This window comes from Taudactylus pleione, unplaced genomic scaffold (assembly GCF_031769625.1).
Source record: "Taudactylus pleione unplaced genomic scaffold, aTauple2 ptg000473l, whole genome shotgun sequence".
NCBI classification, from domain to species: domain Eukaryota; kingdom Metazoa; phylum Chordata; class Amphibia; order Anura; family Myobatrachidae; genus Taudactylus; species Taudactylus pleione.
Window position 1 is genome coordinate 6,195,023 of NW_028284875.1, and position 23,115 is coordinate 6,218,137.

Consider the following 23,115-nt stretch of genomic DNA (forward strand, 5'->3'; position numbering starts at 1 on the left):
GCATGAATTCATTGCAATATACACCTATGGAAACATAAAACTGGGCAAGAACACAAATGCACAATATAATTGATTACCTTATGATTAGAATATTACTTTTATTAGGTACTTTAGTATTGGGTGCAGTAGTTTAGTGGATTTAAAAAGTAACTAATTTAAAATTAATAAACCAAGTTAATTTACTTAGTCAACTCGATGCTAAAATCACTCAACTAAAAATAATGCATTTTGACCATGTGCTCTTGTGGCGCAATCGGTCTGTGCGCAGGACTTATAAGACAGTATCTGTTGAGCAATGCTGAGGTTGTGAGTTCAAGCCTCACCTGGAGCAAATGTAATTTTTTTTCTAATGTCATCAGTTAATGATTATCATCTGCTTCCTGAACATCCTGATATGAAGGCAGAAAAAAAACACAAACATGACTGTTTTTAAGTACCAGTACACACAGCTGCTTTGGTTCATATGCACTGTAAACATTACTTTAGTTAGTCAACAAAATGGAATGCAAAAGACTACCTCTTTATTGGTAAAAGAGTTGCATCAATCTGTTTCGCTGCAATGTAACATGAGGGTCCACACTATTAGGTCTGGATAGTACAATCACATTTCATTCAGGGATTTGTAAAGCAAAGAACACAAATAAACGGATTTCCTATATCGCAACAATTAATGATTATACTAATGAAAAAATCAGTTTCACTCAAAGATGTTACTAAGCCCCAGTGGCCTAATGGATAAGGCACTGGCCTCCTAAGCCAGGGATTGTGGGTTCAAGTCCCATCTGGGGTGATAGGCTTTATTTCATTAAAATAATTTTGGAGATGTTCCTTTTATTCTTGCTTCATACTGCACAAACGGCTCCACCAGAAACTTTAATCTGCTTAAAAATCTGGAACTGTTCAGCTTGCAAAATTATGGCCCAGTATCTAAAAGCAGACATTTATCCTAATGACATTGTGGATTAGTTTCCTGAAAAGTTTACTATCACCTGGGACAGTGGCTTCAAGTCCCATCTAGGATGCATGTTCCTTTGTTGCTCATACTCATTCTAGAAGTTATGCTTTTTTTCAATGCAGGTGACTGTCTTAATGGTATTGCAGAAAATCCATATATACCAAAACATACCTATTAAGTTTTAATTGCAATTTAATATCAGAGTGGCTACAAAATAACAATGTCTATTGCAATTGCTGATGGGTTTCTTGAAGTCCTTTCATCCTTGTCATCAAAAGGGTAATTTTCTGCTTTTTATATTTCTTTGGACACTGACTTTACTGACAATTTAGGTGCTACAGACCAAAAAAACAATGTTTACCTTTAAATATAGAGCACAAGTGAGATTGAACTTTTTTTTATTTAAAGATACTGCATTTTTGGTAATATAGTGTATATTTTCCCTATGCAACATTAAAGTTACATATATCTATACCAAATATTATTTAAGATAAATAAACAGGAATTATTTTACAATTTTGATAATATTGAACTGTACAACAATGGCATGAATTCATTGCAATATACACCTATGGAAACATAAAACTGGGCAAGAACACAAATGCACAATATAATTGATTACCTTATGATTAGAATATTACTTTTATTAGGTACTTTAGTATTGGGTGCAGTAGTTTAGTGGATTTAAAAAGTAACTAATTTAAAATTAATAAACCAAGTTAATTTACTTAGTCAACTCGATGCTAAAATCACTCAACTAAAAATAATGCGTTTTGACCTTGTGCTCTTGTGGCGCAATCGGTCTGTGCGCAGGACTTATAAGACAGTATCTGTTGAGCAATGCTGAGGTTGTGAGTTCAAGCCTCACCTGGAGCAAATGTAATTTTTTTTCTAATGTCATCAGTTAATGATTATCATCTGCTTCCTGAACATCCTGATATGAAGGCAGAAAAAAAACACAAACATGACTGTTTTTAAGTACCAGTACACACAGCTGCTTTGGTTCATATGCACTGTAAACATTACTTTAGTTAGTCAACAAAATGGAATGCAAAAGACTACCTCTTTATTGGTAAAAGAGTTGCATCAATCTGTTTCGCTGCAATGTAACATGAGGGTCCACACTATTAGGTCTGGATAGTACAATCACATTTCATTCAGGGATTTGTAAAGCAAAGAACACAAATAAACGGATTTCCTATATCGCAACAATTAATGATTATACTAATGAAAAAATCAGTTTCACTCAAAGATGTTACTAAGCCCCAGTGGCCTAATGGATAAGGCACTGGCCTCCTAAGCCAGGGATTGTGGGTTCAAGTCCCATCTGGGGTGATAGGCTTTATTTCATTAAAATAATTTTGGAGATGTTCCTTTTATTCTTGCTTCATACTGCACAAACGGCTCCACCAGAAACTTTAATCTGCTTAAAAATCTGGAACTGTTCAGCTTGCAAAATTATGGCCCAGTATCTAAAAGCAGACATTTATCCTAATGACATTGTGGATTAGTTTCCTGAAAAGTTTACTATCACCTGGGACAGTGGCTTCAAGTCCCATCTAGGATGCATGTTCCTTTGTTGCTCATACTCATTCTAGAAGTTATGCTTTTTTTCAATGCAGGTGACTGTCTTAATGGTATTGCAGAAAATCCATATATACCAAAACATACCTATTAAGTTTTAATTGCAATTTAATATCAGAGTGGCTACAAAATAACAATGTCTATTGCAATTGCTGATGGGTTTCTTGAAGTCCTTTCATCCTTGTCATCAAAAGGGTAATTTTCTGCTTTTTATATTTCTTTGGACACTGACTTTACTGACAATTTAGGTGCTACAGACCAAAAAAACAATGTTTACCTTTAAATATAGAGCACAAGTGAGATTGAACTTTTTTTTATTTAAAGATACTGCATTTTTGGTAATATAGTGTATATTTTCCCTATGCAACATTAAAGTTACATATATCTATACCAAATATTATTTAAGATAAATAAACAGGAATTATTTTACAATTTTGATAATATTGAACTGTACAACAATGGCATGAATTCATTGCAATATACACCTATGGAAACATAAAACTGGGCAAGAACACAAATGCACAATATAATTGATTACCTTATGATTAGAATATTACTTTTATTAGGTACTTTAGTATTGGGTGCAGTAGTTTAGTGGATTTAAAAAGTAACTAATTTAAAATTAATAAACCAAGTTAATTTACTTAGTCAACTCGATGCTAAAATCACTCAACTAAAAATAATGCGTTTTGACCTTGTGCTCTTGTGGCGCAATCGGTCTGTGCGCAGGACTTATAAGACAGTATCTGTTGAGCAATGCTGAGGTTGTGAGTTCAAGCCTCACCTGGAGCAAATGTAATTTTTTTTCTAATGTCATCAGTTAATGATTATCATCTGCTTCCTGAACATCCTGATATGAAGGCAGAAAAAAAACACAAACATGACTGTTTTTAAGTACCAGTACACACAGCTGCTTTGGTTCATATGCACTGTAAACATTACTTTAGTTAGTCAACAAAATGGAATGCAAAAGACTACCTCTTTATTGGTAAAAGAGTTGCATCAATCTGTTTCGCTGCAATGTAACATGAGGGTCCACACTATTAGGTCTGGATAGTACAATCACATTTCATTCAGGGATTTGTAAAGCAAAGAACACAAATAAACGGATTTCCTATATCGCAACAATTAATGATTATACTAATGAAAAAATCAGTTTCACTCAAAGATGTTACTAAGCCCCAGTGGCCTAATGGATAAGGCACTGGCCTCCTAAGCCAGGGATTGTGGGTTCAAGTCCCATCTGGGGTGATAGGCTTTATTTCATTAAAATAATTTTGGAGATGTTCCTTTTATTCTTGCTTCATACTGCACAAACGGCTCCACCAGAAACTTTAATCTGCTTAAAAATCTGGAACTGTTCAGCTTGCAAAATTATGGCCCAGTATCTAAAAGCAGACATTTATCCTAATGACATTGTGGATTAGTTTCCTGAAAAGTTTACTATCACCTGGGACAGTGGCTTCAAGTCCCATCTAGGATGCATGTTCCTTTGTTGCTCATACTCATTCTAGAAGTTATGCTTTTTTTCAATGCAGGTGACTGTCTTAATGGTATTGCAGAAAATCCATATATACCAAAACATACCTATTAAGTTTTAATTGCAATTTAATATCAGAGTGGCTACAAAATAACAATGTCTATTGCAATTGCTGATGGGTTTCTTGAAGTCCTTTCATCCTTGTCATCAAAAGGGTAATTTTCTGCTTTTTATATTTCTTTGGACACTGACTTTACTGACAATTTAGGTGCTACAGACCAAAAAAACAATGTTTACCTTTAAATATAGAGCACAAGTGAGATTGAACTTTTTTTTATTTAAAGATACTGCATTTTTGGTAATATAATGTATATTTTCCCTATGCAAATTTAAAGTTACATATATCTATACCAAATATTATTTAAGATAAATAAACAGGAATTATTTTACAATTTTGATAATATTGAACTGTACAACAATGGCATGAATTCATTGCAATATACACCTATGGAAACATAAAACTGGGCAAGAACACAAATGCACAATATAATTGATTACCTTATGATTAGAATATTACTTTTATTAGGTACTTTAGTATTGGGTGCAGTAGTTTAGTGGATTTAAAAAGTAACTAATTTAAAATTAATAAACCAAGTTAATTTACTTAGTCAACTCGATGCTAAAATCACTCAACTAAAAATAATGCATTTTGACCATGTGCTCTTGTGGCGCAATCGGTCTGTGCGCAGGACTTATAAGACAGTATCTGTTGAGCAATGCTGAGGTTGTGAGTTCAAGCCTCACCTGGAGCAAATGTAATTTTTTTTCTAATGTCATCAGTTAATGATTATCATCTGCTTCCTGAACATCCTGATATGAAGGCAGAAAAAAAACACAAACATGACTGTTTTTAAGTACCAGTACACACAGCTGCTTTGGTTCATATGCACTGTAAACATTACTTTAGTTAGTCAACAAAATGGAATGCAAAAGACTACCTCTTTATTGGTAAAAGAGTTGCATCAATCTGTTTCGCTGCAATGTAACATGAGGGTCCACACTATTAGGTCTGGATAGTACAATCACATTTCATTCAGGGATTTGTAAAGCAAAGAACACAAATAAACGGATTTCCTATATCGCAACAATTAATGATTATACTAATGAAAAAATCAGTTTCACTCAAAGATGTTACTAAGCCCCAGTGGCCTAATGGATAAGGCACTGGCCTCCTAAGCCAGGGATTGTGGGTTCAAGTCCCATCTGGGGTGATAGGCTTTATTTCATTAAAATAATTTTGGAGATGTTCCTTTTATTCTTGCTTCATACTGCACAAACGGCTCCACCAGAAACTTTAATCTGCTTAAAAATCTGGAACTGTTCAGCTTGCAAAATTATGGCCCAGTATCTAAAAGCAGACATTTATCCTAATGACATTGTGGATTAGTTTCCTGAAAAGTTTACTATCACCTGGGACAGTGGCTTCAAGTCCCATCTAGGATGCATGTTCCTTTGTTGCTCATACTCATTCTAGAAGTTATGCTTTTTTTCAATGCAGGTGACTGTCTTAATGGTATTGCAGAAAATCCATATATACCAAAACATACCTATTAAGTTTTAATTGCAATTTAATATCAGAGTGGCTACAAAATAACAATGTCTATTGCAATTGCTGATGGGTTTCTTGAAGTCCTTTCATCCTTGTCATCAAAAGGGTAATTTTCTGCTTTTTATATTTCTTTGGACACTGACTTTACTGACAATTTAGGTGCTACAGACCAAAAAAACAATGTTTACCTTTAAATATAGAGCACAAGTGAGATTGAACTTTTTTTTATTTAAAGATACTGCATTTTTGGTAATATAGTGTATATTTTCCCTATGCAACATTAAAGTTACATATATCTATACCAAATATTATTTAAGATAAATAAACAGGAATTATTTTACAATTTTGATAATATTGAACTGTACAACAATGGCATGAATTCATTGCAATATACACCTATGGAAACATAAAACTGGGCAAGAACACAAATGCACAATATAATTGATTACCTTATGATTAGAATATTACTTTTATTAGGTACTTTAGTATTGGGTGCAGTAGTTTAGTGGATTTAAAAAGTAACTAATTTAAAATTAATAAACCAAGTTAATTTACTTAGTCAACTCGATGCTAAAATCACTCAACTAAAAATAATGCATTTTGACCATGTGCTCTTGTGGCGCAATCGGTCTGTGCGCAGGACTTATAAGACAGTATCTGTTGAGCAATGCTGAGGTTGTGAGTTCAAGCCTCACCTGGAGCAAATGTAATTTTTTTTCTAATGTCATCAGTTAATGATTATCATCTGCTTCCTGAACATCCTGATATGAAGGCAGAAAAAAAACACAAACATGACTGTTTTTAAGTACCAGTACACACAGCTGCTTTGGTTCATATGCACTGTAAACATTACTTTAGTTAGTCAACAAAATGGAATGCAAAAGACTACCTCTTTATTGGTAAAAGAGTTGCATCAATCTGTTTCGCTGCAATGTAACATGAGGGTCCACACTATTAGGTCTGGATAGTACAATCACATTTCATTCAGGGATTTGTAAAGCAAAGAACACAAATAAACGGATTTCCTATATCGCAACAATTAATGATTATACTAATGAAAAAATCAGTTTCACTCAAAGATGTTACTAAGCCCCAGTGGCCTAATGGATAAGGCACTGGCCTCCTAAGCCAGGGATTGTGGGTTCAAGTCCCATCTGGGGTGATAGGCTTTATTTCATTAAAATAATTTTGGAGATGTTCCTTTTATTCTTGCTTCATACTGCACAAACGGCTCCACCAGAAACTTTAATCTGCTTAAAAATCTGGAACTGTTCAGCTTGCAAAATTATGGCCCAGTATCTAAAAGCAGACATTTATCCTAATGACATTGTGGATTAGTTTCCTGAAAAGTTTACTATCACCTGGGACAGTGGCTTCAAGTCCCATCTAGGATGCATGTTCCTTTGTTGCTCATACTCATTCTAGAAGTTATGCTTTTTTTCAATGCAGGTGACTGTCTTAATGGTATTGCAGAAAATCCATATATACCAAAACATACCTATTAAGTTTTAATTGCAATTTAATATCAGAGTGGCTACAAAATAACAATGTCTATTGCAATTGCTGATGGGTTTCTTGAAGTCCTTTCATCCTTGTCATCAAATGGGTAATTTTCTGCTTTTTATATTTCTTTGGACACTGACTTTACTGACAATTTAGATGCTACAGACCAAAAAAACAATGTTTACCTTTAAATATAGAGCACAAGTGAGATTGAACTTTTTTTTATTTAAAGATACTGCATTTTTGGTAATATAGTGTATATTTTCCCTATGCAACATTAAAGTTACATATATCTATACCAAATATTATTTAAGATAAATAAACAGGAATTATTTTACAATTTTGATAATATTGAACTGTACAACAATGGCATGAATTCATTGCAATATACACCTATGGAAACATAAAACTGGGCAAGAACACAAATGCACAATATAATTGATTACCTTATGATTAGAATATTACTTTTATTAGGTACTTTAGTATTGGGTGCAGTAGTTTAGTGGATTTAAAAAGTAACTAATTTAAAATTAATAAACCAAGTTAATTTACTTAGTCAACTCGATGCTAAAATCACTCAACTAAAAATAATGCGTTTTGACCATGTGCTCTTGTGGCGCAATCGGTCTGTGCGCAGGACTTATAAGAGAGTGTCTGTTGAGCAATGCTGAGGTTGTGAGTTCAAGCCTCACCTGGAGCAAATGTAATTTTTTTTCTAATGTCATCAGTTAATTATTATCATCTGCTTCCTGAACATCCTGATATGAAGGCAGAAAAAAAACACAAACATGACTGTTTTTAAGTACCAGTACACACAGCTGCTTTGGTTCATATGCACTGTAAACATTACTTTAGTTAGTCAACAAAATGGAATGCAAAAGACTACCTCTTTATTGGTAAAAGAGTTGCATCAATCTGTTTCGCTGCAATGTAACATGAGGGTCCACACTATTAGGTCTGGATAGTACAATCACATTTCACGCAGGGATTTGTAAAGCAAAGAACACAAATAAACGGATTTCCTATATCGCAACAATTAATGATTATACTAATGAAAAAATCAGTTTCACTCAAAGATGTTACTAAGCCCTAATGGATAAGGCACTGGCCTCCTAAGCCAGGGATTGTGGGTTCAAGTCCCATCTGGGGAGATAGGCTTTATTTCATTAAAATAATTTTGGAGATGTTCCTTTTATTCTTGCTTCATACTGCACAAACGGCTCCACCAGAAACTTAAATCTGTTTAACAATCTGGAACTGTTCAGCTTGCAAAATTATGGCCCAGTATCTAAAAGCAGACATTTATCCTAATGACATTGTGGATTAGTTTCCTGAAAAGTTTACTATCACCTGGGACAGTGGCTTCAAGTCCCATCTAGGATGCATGTTCCTTTGTTGCTCATACTCATTCTAGAAGTTATGCTTTTTTTCAATGCAGGTGACTGTCTTAATGGTATTGCAGAAAATCCATATATACCAAAACATACCTATTAAGTTTTAATTGCAATTTAATATCAGAGTGGCTACAAAATAACAATGTCTATTGCAATTGCTGATGGGTTTCTTGAAGTCTTTTCATCCTTGTCATCAAAAGGGTAAATTTCTGCTTTTTATATTTCTTTGGACACTGACTTTACTGACAATTTAGGTGCTACAGACCAAAAAAACAATGTTTACCTTTAAATATAGAGCACAAGTGAGATTGAACTTTTTTTTATTTAAAGATACTGCATTTTTGGTAATATAGTGTATATTTTCCCTATGCAACATTAAAGTTACATATATCTATACCAAATATTATTTAAGATAAATAAACAGGAATTATTTTACAATTTTGATAATATTGAACTGTACAACAATGGCATGAATTCATTGCAATATACACCTATGGAAACATAAAACTGGGCAAGAACACAAATGCACAATATAATTGATTACCTTATGATTAGAATATTACTTTTATTAGGTACTTTAGTATTGGGTGCAGTAGTTTAGTGGATTTAAAAAGTAACTAATTTAAAATTAATAAAAAAGTTAATTTACTTAGTCAACTCGATGCTAAAATCACTCAACTAAAAATAATGCGTTTTGACCATGTGCTCTTGTGGCGCAATCGGTCTGTGCACAGGACTTATAAGACAGTATCTGTTGAGCAATGCTGAGGTTGTGAGTTCAAGCCTCACCTGGAGCAAATGTAATTTTTTTTCTAATGTCATCAGTTAATGATTATCATCTGCTTCCTGAACATCCTGATATGAAGGCAGAAAAAAAACACAAACATGACTGTTTTTAAGTACCAGTACACACAGCTGCTTTGGTTCATATGCACTGTAAACATTACTTTAGTTAGTCAACAAAATGGAATGCAAAAGACTACCTCTTTATTGGTAAAAGAGTTGCATCAATCTGTTTCGCTGCAATGTAACATGAGGGTCCACACTATTAGGTCTTTATTAGGTACTTTAGTATTGGGTGCAGTAGTTTAGTGGATTTAAAAAGTAACTAATTTAAAATTAATAAACCAAGTTAATTTACTTAGTCAACTCGATGCTAAAATCACACAACTAAAAATAATGCACTTTAACCATGTGCTCCTGTGGCGCAATCGGTCTGTGCGCAGGACTTATAAGACAGTATCTGTTGAGCAATGCTGAGGTTGTGAGTTCAAGCCTCACCTGGAGCAAATGTAATTTTTTTTCTAATGTCATCAGTTAATGATTATCATCTGCTTCCTGAACATCCTGATATGAAGGCAGAAAAAAAACACAAACATGACTGTTTTTAAGTACCAGTACACACAGCTGCTTTGGTTCATATGCACTGTAAACATTACTTTAGTTAGTCAACAAAATGGAATGCAAAAGACTACCTCTTTATTGGTAAAAGAGTTGCATCAATCTGTTTTGCTGCAATGTAACATGAGGGTCCACACTATTAGGTTTGGATAGTACAATCACATTTCATGCTGGGATTTGTAAAGCAAAGAACACAAATAAACGGCTTTCCTATATCGCAACAATTAATGATTATACTAATGAAAAAATCAGTTTCACTCAAAGATGTTACTAAACCCTAGTGGCCTAATGGATAAGGCACTGGCCTCCTAAGCCAGGGATTGTGGGTTCAAGTCCCATCTGGGGAGATAGGCTTTATTTCATTAAAATAATTTTTGAGATGTTCCTTTTATTCTTGCTTCATACTGCACAAACGGCTCCACCAGAAACTTTAATCTGTTTAACAATCTGGAACTGTTCAGCTTGCAAAATTATGGCCCAGTATCTAAAAGCAGACATTTATCCTAATGACATTGTGGATTAGTTTCCTGAAAAGTTTACTATCACCTGGGACAGTGGCTTCAAGTCCCATCTAGGATGCATGTTCCTTTGTTGCTCATACTCATTCTAGAAGTTATGCTTTTTTTCAATGCAGGTGACTGTCTTAATGGTATTGCAGAAAATCCATATATACCAAAACATACCTATTAAGTTTTAATTGCAATTTAATATCAGAGTGGCTACAAAATAACAATGTCTATTGCAATTGCTGATGGGTTTCTTGAAGTCCTTTCATCCTTGTCATCAAAAGGGTAAATTTCTGCTTTTTATATTTCTTTGGACACTGACTTTACTGACAATTTAGGTGCTACAGACCAAAAAAACAATGTTTACCTTTAAATATAGAGCACAAGTGAGATTGAACTTTTTTTTATTTAAAGATACTGCATTTTTGGTAATATAGTGTATATTTTCCCTATGCAACATTAAAGTTACATATATCTATACCAAATATTATTTAAGATAAATAAACAGGAATTATTTTACAATTTTGATAATATTGAACTGTACAACAATGGCATGAATTCATTGCAATATACACCTATGGAAACATAAAACTGGGCAATAACACAAATGCACAATATAATTGATTACCTTATGAATAGAATATTACTTTTATTAGGTACTTTAGTATTGGGTGCAGTAGTTTAGTGGATTTAAAAAGTAACTAATTTAAAATTAATAAACCAAGTTAATTTACTTAGTCAACTCGATGCTAAAATCACTCAACTAAAAATAATGCGTTTTGACCATGTTCTCCTGTGGCGCAATCGGTCTGTGCGCAGGACTTATAAGAGAGTATCTGTTGAGCAATGCTGAGGTTGTGAGTTCAAGCCTCACCTGGAGCAAATGTAATTTTTTTTCTAATGTCATCAGTTAATGATTATCATCTGCTTCCTGAACATCCTGATATGAAGGCAGAAAAAAAACACAAACATGACTGTTTTTAAGTACCAGTACACACAGCTGCTTTGGTTCATATGCACTGTAAACATTACTTTAGTTAGTCAACAAAATGGAATGCAAAAGACTACCTCTTTATTGGTAAAAGAGTTGCATCAATCTGTTTCGCTGCAATGTAACATGAGGGTCCACACTATTAGGTCTGGATAGTACAATCACATTTCATGCAGGGATTTGTAAAGCAAAGAACACAAATAAACGGATTTCCTATATCGCAACAATTAATGATTATACTAATGAAAAAATCAGTTTCACTCAAAGATGTTACTAAGCCCCAGTGGCCTAATGGATAAGGTACTGGCCTCCTAAGCCAGAGATTGTGTGTTCAAGTCCCATCTGGGGAGATAGGCTTTATTTCATTAAAATAATTTTGGAGATGTTCCTTTTATTCTTGCTTCATACTGCACAAACGGCTCCACCAGAAACTTTAATCTGCTTAAAAATCTGGAACTGTTCAGCTTGCAAAATTATGGCCCAGTATCTAAAAGCAGACATTTATCCTAATGACATTGTGGATTAGTTTCCTGAAAAGTTTACTATCACCTGGGACAGTGGCTTCAAGTCCCATCTAGGATGCATGTTCCTTTGTTGCTCATACTCATTCTAGAAGTTATGCTTTTTTTCAATGCAGGTGACTGTCTTAATGGTATTGCAGAAAATCCATATATACCAAAACATACCTATTAAGTTTTAATTGCAATTTAATATCAGAGTGGCTACAAAATAACAATGTCTATTGCAATTGCTGATGGATTCTTGAAGTCCTTTCATCCTTGTCATCAAAAGGGTAATTTTTTGCTTTTTATATTTCTTTGGACACTGACTTTACTGACAATTTAGGTGCTACAGACCAAAAAAACAATGTTTACCTTTAAATATAGAGCACAAGTGAGATTGAACTTTATTTTATTTAAAGATACTGCATTTTTGGTAATATAGTGTATATTTTCCCTATGCAACATTAAAGTTACATATATCTATACCAAATATTATTTAAGATAAATAAACAGGAATTATTTTACAATTTTGATAATATTGAACTGTACAACAATGGCATGAATTCATTGCAATATACACCTATGGAAACATAAAACTGGGCAAGAACACAAATGCACAATATAATTGATTACCTTATGATTAGAATATTACTTTTATTAGGTACTTTAGTATTGGGTGCAGTAGTTTAGAGGATTTAAAAAGTAACTAATTTAAAATTAATAAACCAAATTAATTTACTTAGTCAACTCGATGCTAAAATCACTCAACTAAAAATAATGCGTTTTGACCATGTGCTCTTGTGGCGCAATCGGTCTGTGCGCAGGACTTATAAGACAGTATCTGTTGAGCAATGCTGAGGTTGTGAGTTCAAGCCTCACCTGGAGCAAATGTAATTTTTTTTCTAATGTCATCAGTTAATGATTATCATCTGCTTCCTGAACATCCTGATATGAAGGCAGAAAAAAAACACAAACATGACTGTTTTTAAGTACCAGTACACACAGCTGCTTTGGTTCATATGCACTGTAAACATTACTTTAGTTAGTCAACAAAATGGAATGCAAAAGACTACCTCTTTATTGGTAAAAGAGTTGCATCAATCTGTTTCGCTGCAATGTAACATGAGGGTCCACACTATTAGGTCTTTATTAGGTACTTTAGTATTGGGTGCAGTAGTTTAGTGGATTTAAAAAGTAACTAATTTAAAATTAATAAACCAAGTTAATTTACTTAGTCAACTCGATGCTAAAATCACTCAACTAAAAATAATGCACTTTAACCATGTGCTCCTGTGGCGCAATCGGTCTGTGCGCAGGACTTATAAGAGAGTATCTGTTGAGCAATGCTGAGGTTGTGAGTTCAAGCCTCACCTGGAGCAAATGTAATTTTTTTTCTAATGTCATCAGTTAATGATTATCATCTGCTTCCTGAACATCCTGATATGAAGGCAGAAAAAAAACACAAACATGACTGTTTTTAAGTACCAGTACACACAGCTGCTTTGGTTCATATGCACTGTAAACATTACTTTAGTTAGTCAACAAAATGGAATGCAAAAGACTACCTCTTTATTGGTAAAAGAGTTGCATCAATCTGTTTCGCTGCAATGTAACATGAGGGTCCACACTATTAGGTCTGGATAGTACAATCACATTTCATGCAGGGATTTGTAAAGCAAAGAACACAAATAAACGGATTTCCTATATCGCAACAATTAATGATTATACTAATGAAAAAATCAGTTTCACTCAAAGATGTTACTAAGCCCCAGTGGCCTAATGGATAAGGTACTGGCCTCCTAAGCCAGAGATTGTGTGTTCAAGTCCCATCTGGGGAGATAGGCTTTATTTCATTAAAATAATTTTGGAGATGTTCCTTTTATTCTTGCTTCATACTGCACAAACGGCTCCACCAGAAACTTTAATCTGCTTAAAAATCTGGAACTGTTCAGCTTGCAAAATTATGGCCCAGTATCTAAAAGCAGACATTTATCCTAATGACATTGTGGATTAGTTTCCTGAAAAGTTTACTATCACCTGGGACAGTGGCTTCAAGTCCCATCTAGGATGCATGTTCCTTTGTTGCTCATACTCATTCTAGAAGTTATGCTTTTTTTCAATGCAGGTGACTGTCTTAATGGTATTGCAGAAAATCCATATATACCAAAACATACCTATTAAGTTTTAATTGCAATTTAATATCAGAGTGGCTACAAAATAACAATGTCTATTGCAATTGCTGATGGATTCTTGAAGTCCTTTCATCCTTGTCATCAAAAGGGTAATTTTTTGCTTTTTATATTTCTTTGGACACTGACTTTACTGACAATTTAGGTGCTACAGACCAAAAAAACAATGTTTACCTTTAAATATAGAGCACAAGTGAGATTGAACTTTTTTTTATTTAAAGATACTGCATTTTTGGTAATATAGTGTATATTTTCCCTATGCAACATTAAAGTTACATATATCTATACCAAATATTATTTAAGATAAATAAACAGGAATTATTTTACAATTTTGATAATATTGAACTGTACAACAATGGCATGAATTCATTGCAATATACACCTATGGAAACATAAAACTGGGCAAGAACACAAATGCACAATATAATTGATTACCTTATGATTAGAATATTACTTTTATTAGGTACTTTAGTATTGGGTGCAGTAGTTTAGAGGATTTAAAAAGTAACTAATTTAAAATTAATAAACCAAATTAATTTACTTAGTCAACTCGATGCTAAAATCACTCAACTAAAAATAATGCGTTTTGACCATGTGCTCTTGTGGCGCAATTGGTCTGTGCGCAGGACTTATAAGACAGTATCTGTTGAGCAATGCTGAGGTTGTGAGTTCAAGCCTCACCTGGAGCAAATGTAATTTTTTTTCTAATGTCATCAGTTAATGATTATCATCTGCTTCCTGAACATCCTGATATGAAGGCAGAAAAAAAACACAAACATGACTGTTTTTAAGTACCAGTACACACAGCTGCTTTGGTTCATATGCACTGTAAACATTACTTTAGTTAGTCAACAAAATGGAATGCAAAAGACTACCTCTTTATTGGTAAAAGAGTTGCATCAATCTGTTTCGCTGCAATGTAACATGAGGGTCCACACTATTAGGTCTTTATTAGGTACTTTAGTATTGGGTGCAGTAGTTTAGTGGATTTAAAAAGTAACTAATTTAAAATTAATAAACCAAGTTAATTTACTTAGTCAACTCGATGCTAAAATCACTCAACTAAAAATAATGCACTTTTACCATGTGCTTCTGTGGTGCAATCGGTCTGTGCGCAGGACTTATAAGACAGTATCTGTTGAGCAATGCTGAGGTTGTGAGTTCAAGCCTCACCTGGAGCAAATGTAATTTTTTTTCTAATGTCATCAGTTAATGATTATCATCTGCTTCCTGAACATCCTGATATGAAGGCAGAAAAAAAACACAAACATGACTGTTTTTAAGTACCAGTACACACAGCTGCTTTGGTTCATATGCACTGTAAACATTACTTTAGTTAGTCAACAAAATGGAATGCAAAAGACTACCTCTTTATTGGTAAAAGAGTTGCATCAATCTGTTTTGCTGCAATGTAACATGAGGGTCCACACTATTAGGTTTGGATAGTACAATCACATTTCATGCTGGGATTTGTAAAGCAAAGAACACAAATAAACGGCTTTCCTATATCGCAACAATTAATGATTATACTAATGAAAAAATCAGTTTCACTCAAAGATGTTACTAAACCCTAGTGGCCTAATGGATAAGGCAATGGCTTCTTAAGCCAGGGATTGTGTGTTCAAGTCCAATCTGGGGAGATAGGTTTATTTCATTAAAATAATTTTGGAGATGTTCCTTTTATTCTTGCTTCATACTGCACAAATGGCTCCACCAGAAACTTTTATCTGCTTATCAATCCGGAACTGTTCAGCTTGCAAAATTATGGCCCAGTATCTAAAAGCAGACTTTTATCCTAATGACATTGTGGATTAGTTTTCTGAAAAGTTTACTATCACCTTGGACAGTGGTTTCAAGTCCCATCTAGGATGCATGTTCCTTTGTTGCTCATTCTCATTCTAGAAGTTATGCTTTTTTTCAATGCAGGTGACTGTCTTAATGGTATTGCAGAAAATCCATATGTACCAAAACATACCTATTAAGTTTTAATTGCAATTTAATATCAGAGTGGCTACAAAATAACAATTTCTATTGCAATTGCTGATGGGTTTCTTGAAGTCCTTTCATCCATGTCATCAAAAGGGTAATTTTCTGCCTTTTATATTTCTTTTGACACTGACTTTACTGACAATTTAGGTGCTTCAGACCAAAAAAACAATGTTTACCTTTAAATATAGAGCACAAGTGAGATTTAACTTATTTTTATTTAAAGATACTGCATTTTTTGATATTATAGTGTATATTTTCCATATGCAACATTAAAGTTACATATATCTATAGCAAATATTATTTAAGATAAATAAACAGGAATTATTTTACAATTTTGATAATATTGTACTGTACAACAGTGGCATGAATTCATTGTAATATACACCTATGGATACATAAAACTGGGCAATAACACAAATGCACAATATAATTGATTACCTTATGATTAGAATATTACTTTTATTAGGTACTTTAGTATTCGGTGCAGTAGTTTAGTGGCTTCATACTGCACAAACGGCTCCACCAGAAACTTTAATCTGCTTAAAAATCTGGAACTGTTCAGCTTGCAAAATTATGGCCCAGTATCTAAAAGCAGACATTTATCCTAATGACATTGTGGATTAGTTTCCTGAAAAGTTTACTATCACCTGGGACAGTGGCTTCAAGTCCCATCTAGGATGCATGTTCCTTTGTTGCTCATACTCATTCTAGAAGTTATGCTTTTTTTCAATGCAGGTGACTGTCTTAATGGTATTGCAGAAAATCCATATATACCAAAACATACCTATTAAGTTTTAATTGCAATTTAATATCAGAGTGGCTACAAAATAACAATGTCTATTGCAATTGCTGATGGATTCTTGAAGTCCTTTCATCCTTGTCATCAAAAGGGTAATTTTCTGCTTTTTATATTTCTTTGGACACTGACTTTACTGACAATTTAGGTGCTACAGACCAAAAAAACAATGTTTACCTTTAAATATAGAGCACAAGTGAGATTGAACTTTTTTTTATTTAAAGATACTGCATTTTTGGTAATATAGTGTATATTTTCCCTATGCAACATTAAAGTTACATATATCTATACCAAATATTATTTAAGATAAATAAACAGGAATTATTTTACAATTTTGATAATATTGAACTGTACAACAATGGCATGAATTCATTGCAATATACACCTATGGAAACATAAAACTGGGCAAGAACACAAATGCACAATATAATTGATTACCTTATGATTAGAATATTACTTTTATTAGGTACTTTAGTATTGGGTGCAGTAGTTTAGTGGATTTAAAAAGTAACTAATTTAAAATTAATAAACCAAATTAATTTACTTAGTCAACTCGATGCTAAAATCACTCAACTAAAAATAATGCGTTTTGACCATGTGCTCTTGTAGCGCAATCGGTCTGTGCGCAGGACTTATAAGACAGTATCTGTTGAGCAATGCTGAGGTTGTGAGTTCAAGCCTCACCTGGAGCAAATGTAATTTTTTTTCTAATGTCATCAGTTAATGATTATCATCTGCTTCCTGAACATCCTGATATGAAGGCAGAAAAAAAACACAAACATGACTGTTTTTAAGTACCAGTACACACAGCTGCTTTGGTTCATATGCACTGTAAACACTACTTTAGTTAGTCAACAAAATGGAATGCAAAAGACTACCTCTTTATTGATAAAAGAGTTGCATCAATCTGTTTCGCTGCAATGTAACATGAGGGTCCACACTATTAGGTCTTTATTAGGTACTTTAGTATTGGGTGCAGTAGTTTAGTGGATTTAAAAAGTAACTAATTTAAAATTAATAAACCAAGTTAATTTACTTAGTCAACTCGATGCTAAAATCACTCAACTAAAAATAATGCACTTTAACCATGTGCTCCTGTGGCGCAATTGGTCTGTGCGCAGGACTTATAAGACAGTATCTGTTGAGCAATGCTGAGGTTGTGAGTTCAAGCCTCAGTAGGAGCAAATGTAATTTTTTTTCTAATGTCATCAGTTAATGGTTATCATCTGCTTCCTGAACATCCTGATATGAAGGCAGAAAAAAAACACAAACATGACTGTTTTTAAGTACCAGTACACACAGCTGCTTTGGTTCATATGCACTGTAAACATTACTTTAGTTAGTCAACAAAATGGAATGCAAAAGACTACCTCTTTATTGGTAAAAGAGTTGCATCAATCTGTTTCGCTGCAATGTAACATGAGGGTCCACACTATTAGGTCTGGATAGTACAATCACATTTCATGCAGGGATTTGTAAAGCAAAGAACACAAATAAACGGATTTCCTATATCGCAACAATTAATGATTATACTAATGAAAAAATCAGTTTCACTCAAAGATGTTACTAAGCCCCAGTGGCCTAATGGATAAGGCACTGGCCTCCTAAGCCAGGGATTGTGTGTTCAAGTCCCATCTGGCGAGATAGGCTTTATTTCATTAAAATAATTTTGGAGATGTTCCTTTTATTCTTGCTTCATACTGCACAAACGGCTCCACCAGAAACTTTAATCTGCTTAAAAATCTGGAACTGTTCAGCTTGCAAAATTATGGCCCAGTATCTAAAAGCAGACATTTATCCTAATGACATTGTGGATTAGTTTCCTGAAAAGTTTACTATCACCTGGGACAGTGGCTTCAAGTCCCATCTAGGATGCATGTTCCTTTGTTGCTCATACTCATTCTAGAAGTTATGCTTTTTTTCAATGCAGGTGACTGTCTTAATGGTATTGCAGAAAATCCATATATACCAAAACATACCTATTAAGTTTTAATTGCAATTTAATATCAGAGTGGCTACAAAATAACAATGTCTATTGCAATTGCTGATGGATTCTTGAAGTCCTTTCATCCTTGTCATCAAAAGGGTAATTTTCTGCTTTTTATATTTCTTTGGACACTGACTTTACTGACAATTTAGGTGCTACAGACCAAAAAAACAATGTTTACCTTTAAATATAGAGCACAAGTGAGATTGAACTTTTTTTTATTTAAAGATACTGCATTTTTGGTAATATAGTGTATATTTTCCCTATGCAACATTAAAGTTACATATATCTATACCAAATATTATTTAAGATAAATAAACAGGAATTATTTTACAATTTTGATAATATTGAACTGTACAACAATGGCATGAATTCATTGCAATATACACCTATGGAAACATAAAACTGGGCAAGAACACAAATGCACAATATAATTGATTACCTTATGATTAGAATATTACTTTTATTAGGTACTTTAGTATTGGGTGCAGTAGTTTAGTGGATTTAAAAAGTAACTAAATTAAAATTAATAAACCAAATTAATTTACTTAGTCAACTCGATGCTAAAATCACTCAACTAAAAATAATGTGTTTTGACCATGTGCTCTTTTGGCGCAATCGGTCTGTGCGCAGGACTTATAAGACAGTATCTGTTGAGCAATGCTGAGGTTGTGAGTTCAAGCCTCACCTGGAGCAAATGTAATTTTTTTTCTAATGTCATCAGTTAATGATTATCATCTGCTTCCTGAACATCCTGATATGAAGGCAGAAAAAAAACACAAACATGACTGTTTTTAAGTACCAGTACACACAGCTGCTTTGGTTCATATGCACTGTAAACATTACTTTAGTTAGTCAACAAAATGGAATGCAAAAGACTACCTCTTTATTGGTAAAAGAGTTGCATCAATCTGTTTCGCTGCAATGTAACATGAGGGTCCACACTATTAGGTCTTTATTAGGTACTTTAGTATTGGGTGCAGTAGTTTAGTGGATTTAAAAAGTAACTAATTTAAAATTAATAAACCAAGTTAATTTACTTAGTCAACTCGATGCTATAATCACTCAACTAAAAATAATGCACTTTAACCATGTGCTCCTGTGGCGCAATCGGTCTGTGCGCAGGACTTATAAGACAGTATCTGTTGAGCAATGCTGAGGTTGTGAGTTCAAGCCTCACCTGGAGCAAATGTAATTTTTTTTCTAATGTCATCAGTTAATGATTATCATCTGCTTCCTGAACATCCTGATATGAAGGCAGAAAAAAAACACAAACATGACTGTTTTTAAGTACCAGTACACACAGCTGCTTTGGTTCATATGCACTGTAAACATTACTTTAGTTAGTCAACAAAATGGAATGCAAAAGACTACCTCTTTATTGGTAAAAGAGTTGCATCAATCTGTTTTGCTGCAATGTAACATGAGGGTCCACACTATTAGGTTTGGATAGTACAATCACATTTCATGCTGGGATTTGTAAAGCAAAGAACACAAATAAACGGCTTTCCTATATCGCAACAATTAATGATTATACTAATGAAAAAATCAGTTTCACTCAAAGATGTTACTAAACCCTAGTGGCCTAATGGATAAGGCAATGGCTTCTTAAGCCAGGGATTGTGTGTTCAAGTCCAATCTGGGGAGATAGGTTTATTTCATTAAAATAATTTTGGAGATGTTCCTTTTATTCTTGCTTCATACTGCACAAATGGCTCCACCAGAAACTTTTATCTGCTTATCAATCCGGAACTGTTCAGCTTGCAAAATTATGGCCCAGTATCTAAAAGCAGACTTTTATCCTAATGACATTGTGGATTAGTTTTCTGAAAAGTTTACTATCACCTTGGACAGTGGTTTCAAGTCCCATCTAGGATGCATGTTCCTTTGTTGCTCATTCTCATTCTAGAAGTTATGCTTTTTTTCAATGCAGGTGACTGTCTTAATGGTATTGCAGAAAATCCATATGTACCAAAACATACCTATTAAGTTTTAATTGCAATTTAATATCAGAGTGGCTACAAAATAACAATTTCTATTGCAATTGCTGATGGGTTTCTTGAAGTCCTTTCATCCATGTCATCAAAAGGGTAATTTTCTGCCTTTTATATTTCTTTTGACACTGACTTTACTGACAATTTAGGTGCTTCAGACCAAAAAAACAATGTTTACCTTTAAATATAGAGCACAAGTGAGATTTAACTTATTTTTATTTAAAGATACTGCATTTTTTGATATTATAGTGTATATTTTCCCTATGCAACATTAAAGTTACATATATCTATAGCAAATATTATTTAAGATAAATAAACAGGAATTATTTTACAATTTTGATAATATTGTACTGTACAACAGTGGCATGAATTCATTGTAATATACACCTATGGATACATAAAACTGGGCAATAACACAAATGCACAATATAATTGATTACCTTATGATTAGAATATTACTTTTATTAGGTACTTTAGTATTCGGTGCAGTATTTTAGTGGATTTAAAAAGTAACTAATTTAAAATTAATAAACCAAGTTAATTTACTTAGTCAACTCGATGCTAAAATCACTCAACTAAAAATAATGCGCTTTGACCATGTGCTCCTGTGGCGCAATCGGTCTGTGCACAGGACTTATAAGACAGTATCTGTTGAGCAATGCTGAGGTAGTGAGTTCAAGCCTCACCTGGAGCAAATGTAATTTTTTTTCTAATGTCATCAGTTAATGATTATCATCTGCTTCCTGAACATCCTGATATGAAGGCAGAAAAAAAACACAAACATGACTGTTTTTAAGTACCAGTACACACAGCTGCTTTGGTTCATATGCACTGTAAACATTACTTTAGTTAGTCAACAAAATGGAATGCAAAAGACTACCTCTTTATTGGTAAAAGAGTTGCATCAATCTGTTTTGCTGCAATGTAACATGAGGGTCCACACTATAGGTCTGGATAGTACAATCACATTTAATGCTGGGATTTGTAAAGCAAAGAACTCAAATAAACGGCTTTCCTATATCGCAACAATTAATGATTATACTAATGAAAAAATCAGTTTCACTCAAAGATGTTACTAAGCCCCAGTGGCCTAATGGATTGTGGGTTCAAGTCCCATCTGGGGTGATAGGCTTTATTTCATTAAAATAATTTTGGAGATGTTCCTTTTATTCTTGCTTCATACTGCACAAATGGCTCCACCAGAAACTTTTATCTGCTTATCAATCCGGAACTGTTCAGCTTGCAAAATTATGGCCCAGTATCTAAAAGCAGACTTTTATCCTAATGACATTGTGGATTAGTTTTCTGAAAAGTTTGCTATCACCTTGGACAGTGGTTTCAAGTCCCATCTAGGATGCATGTTCCTTTGTTGCTCATTCTCATTCTAGAAGTTATGCTTTTTTTCAATGCAGGTGACTGTCTTAATGGTATTGCAGAAAATCCATATGTACCAAAACATACCTATTAAGTTTTAATTGCAATTTAATATCAGAGTGGCTACAAAATAACAATTTCTATTGCAATTGCTGATGGGTTTCTTGAAGTCCTTTCATCCATGTCATCAAAAGGGTAATTTTCTGCCTTTTATATTTCTTTTAACACTGACTTTACTGACAATTTAGGTGCTTCAGACCAAAAAAACAATGTTTACCTTTAAATATAGAGCACAAGTGAGATTTAACTTATTTTTATTTAAAGATACTGCATTTTTTGATATTATAGTGTATATTTTCCCTATGCAACATTAAAGTTACATATATCTATAGCAAATATTATTTAAGATAAATAAACAGGAATTATTTTACAATTTTGATAATATTGTACTGTACAACAGTGGCATGAATTCATTGCAATATACACCTATGGATACATAAAACTGGGCAATAACACAAATGCACAATATAATTGATTACCTTATGATTAGAATATTACTGTTATTAGGTACTTTAGTATTCGGTGCAGTAGTTTAGTGGATTTAAAAAGTAACTAATTTAAAATTAATAAACCAAGTTAATTTACTTAGTCAACTCGATGCTAAAATCACTCAACTAAAAATAATGCGCTTTGACCATGTGCTCCTGTGGCGCAATCGGTCTGTGCACAGGACTTATAAGATAGTATCTGTTGAGCAATGCTGAGGTAGTGAGTTCAAGCCTCACCTGGAGCAAATGTAATTTTTTTTCTAATGTCATCAGTTAATGATTATCATCTGCTTCCTGAACATCCTGATATGA

At 33.5% G+C, this 23,115-nt stretch overlaps 6 non-coding genes across 6 annotated transcripts; all 6 read left to right on the forward strand.

Moving 5' to 3' along the window:
• The first annotated feature begins 717 nt into the window (after positions 1 to 717).
• On the forward strand, positions 718 to 790 carry TRNAR-CCU (transfer RNA arginine (anticodon CCU)). The gene has a single exon. It is a non-coding gene; the product is annotated as a tRNA-Arg (tRNA).
• A 1,427-nt stretch (positions 791 to 2,217) lies between these two features.
• Positions 2,218 to 2,290, forward strand: TRNAR-CCU (transfer RNA arginine (anticodon CCU)). The gene has a single exon. It is a non-coding gene; the product is annotated as a tRNA-Arg (tRNA).
• A 1,427-nt stretch (positions 2,291 to 3,717) lies between these two features.
• TRNAR-CCU (transfer RNA arginine (anticodon CCU)) lies at positions 3,718 to 3,790 on the forward strand. The gene has a single exon. It is a non-coding gene; the product is annotated as a tRNA-Arg (tRNA).
• Positions 3,791 to 5,217: 1,427 nt separating this feature from the next.
• TRNAR-CCU (transfer RNA arginine (anticodon CCU)) lies at positions 5,218 to 5,290 on the forward strand. The gene has a single exon. It is a non-coding gene; the product is annotated as a tRNA-Arg (tRNA).
• A 1,427-nt stretch (positions 5,291 to 6,717) lies between these two features.
• On the forward strand, positions 6,718 to 6,790 carry TRNAR-CCU (transfer RNA arginine (anticodon CCU)). The gene has a single exon. It is a non-coding gene; the product is annotated as a tRNA-Arg (tRNA).
• Positions 6,791 to 10,200: 3,410 nt separating this feature from the next.
• On the forward strand, positions 10,201 to 10,273 carry TRNAR-CCU (transfer RNA arginine (anticodon CCU)). The gene has a single exon. It is a non-coding gene; the product is annotated as a tRNA-Arg (tRNA).
• Positions 10,274 to 23,115: the final 12,842 nt, after the last annotated feature.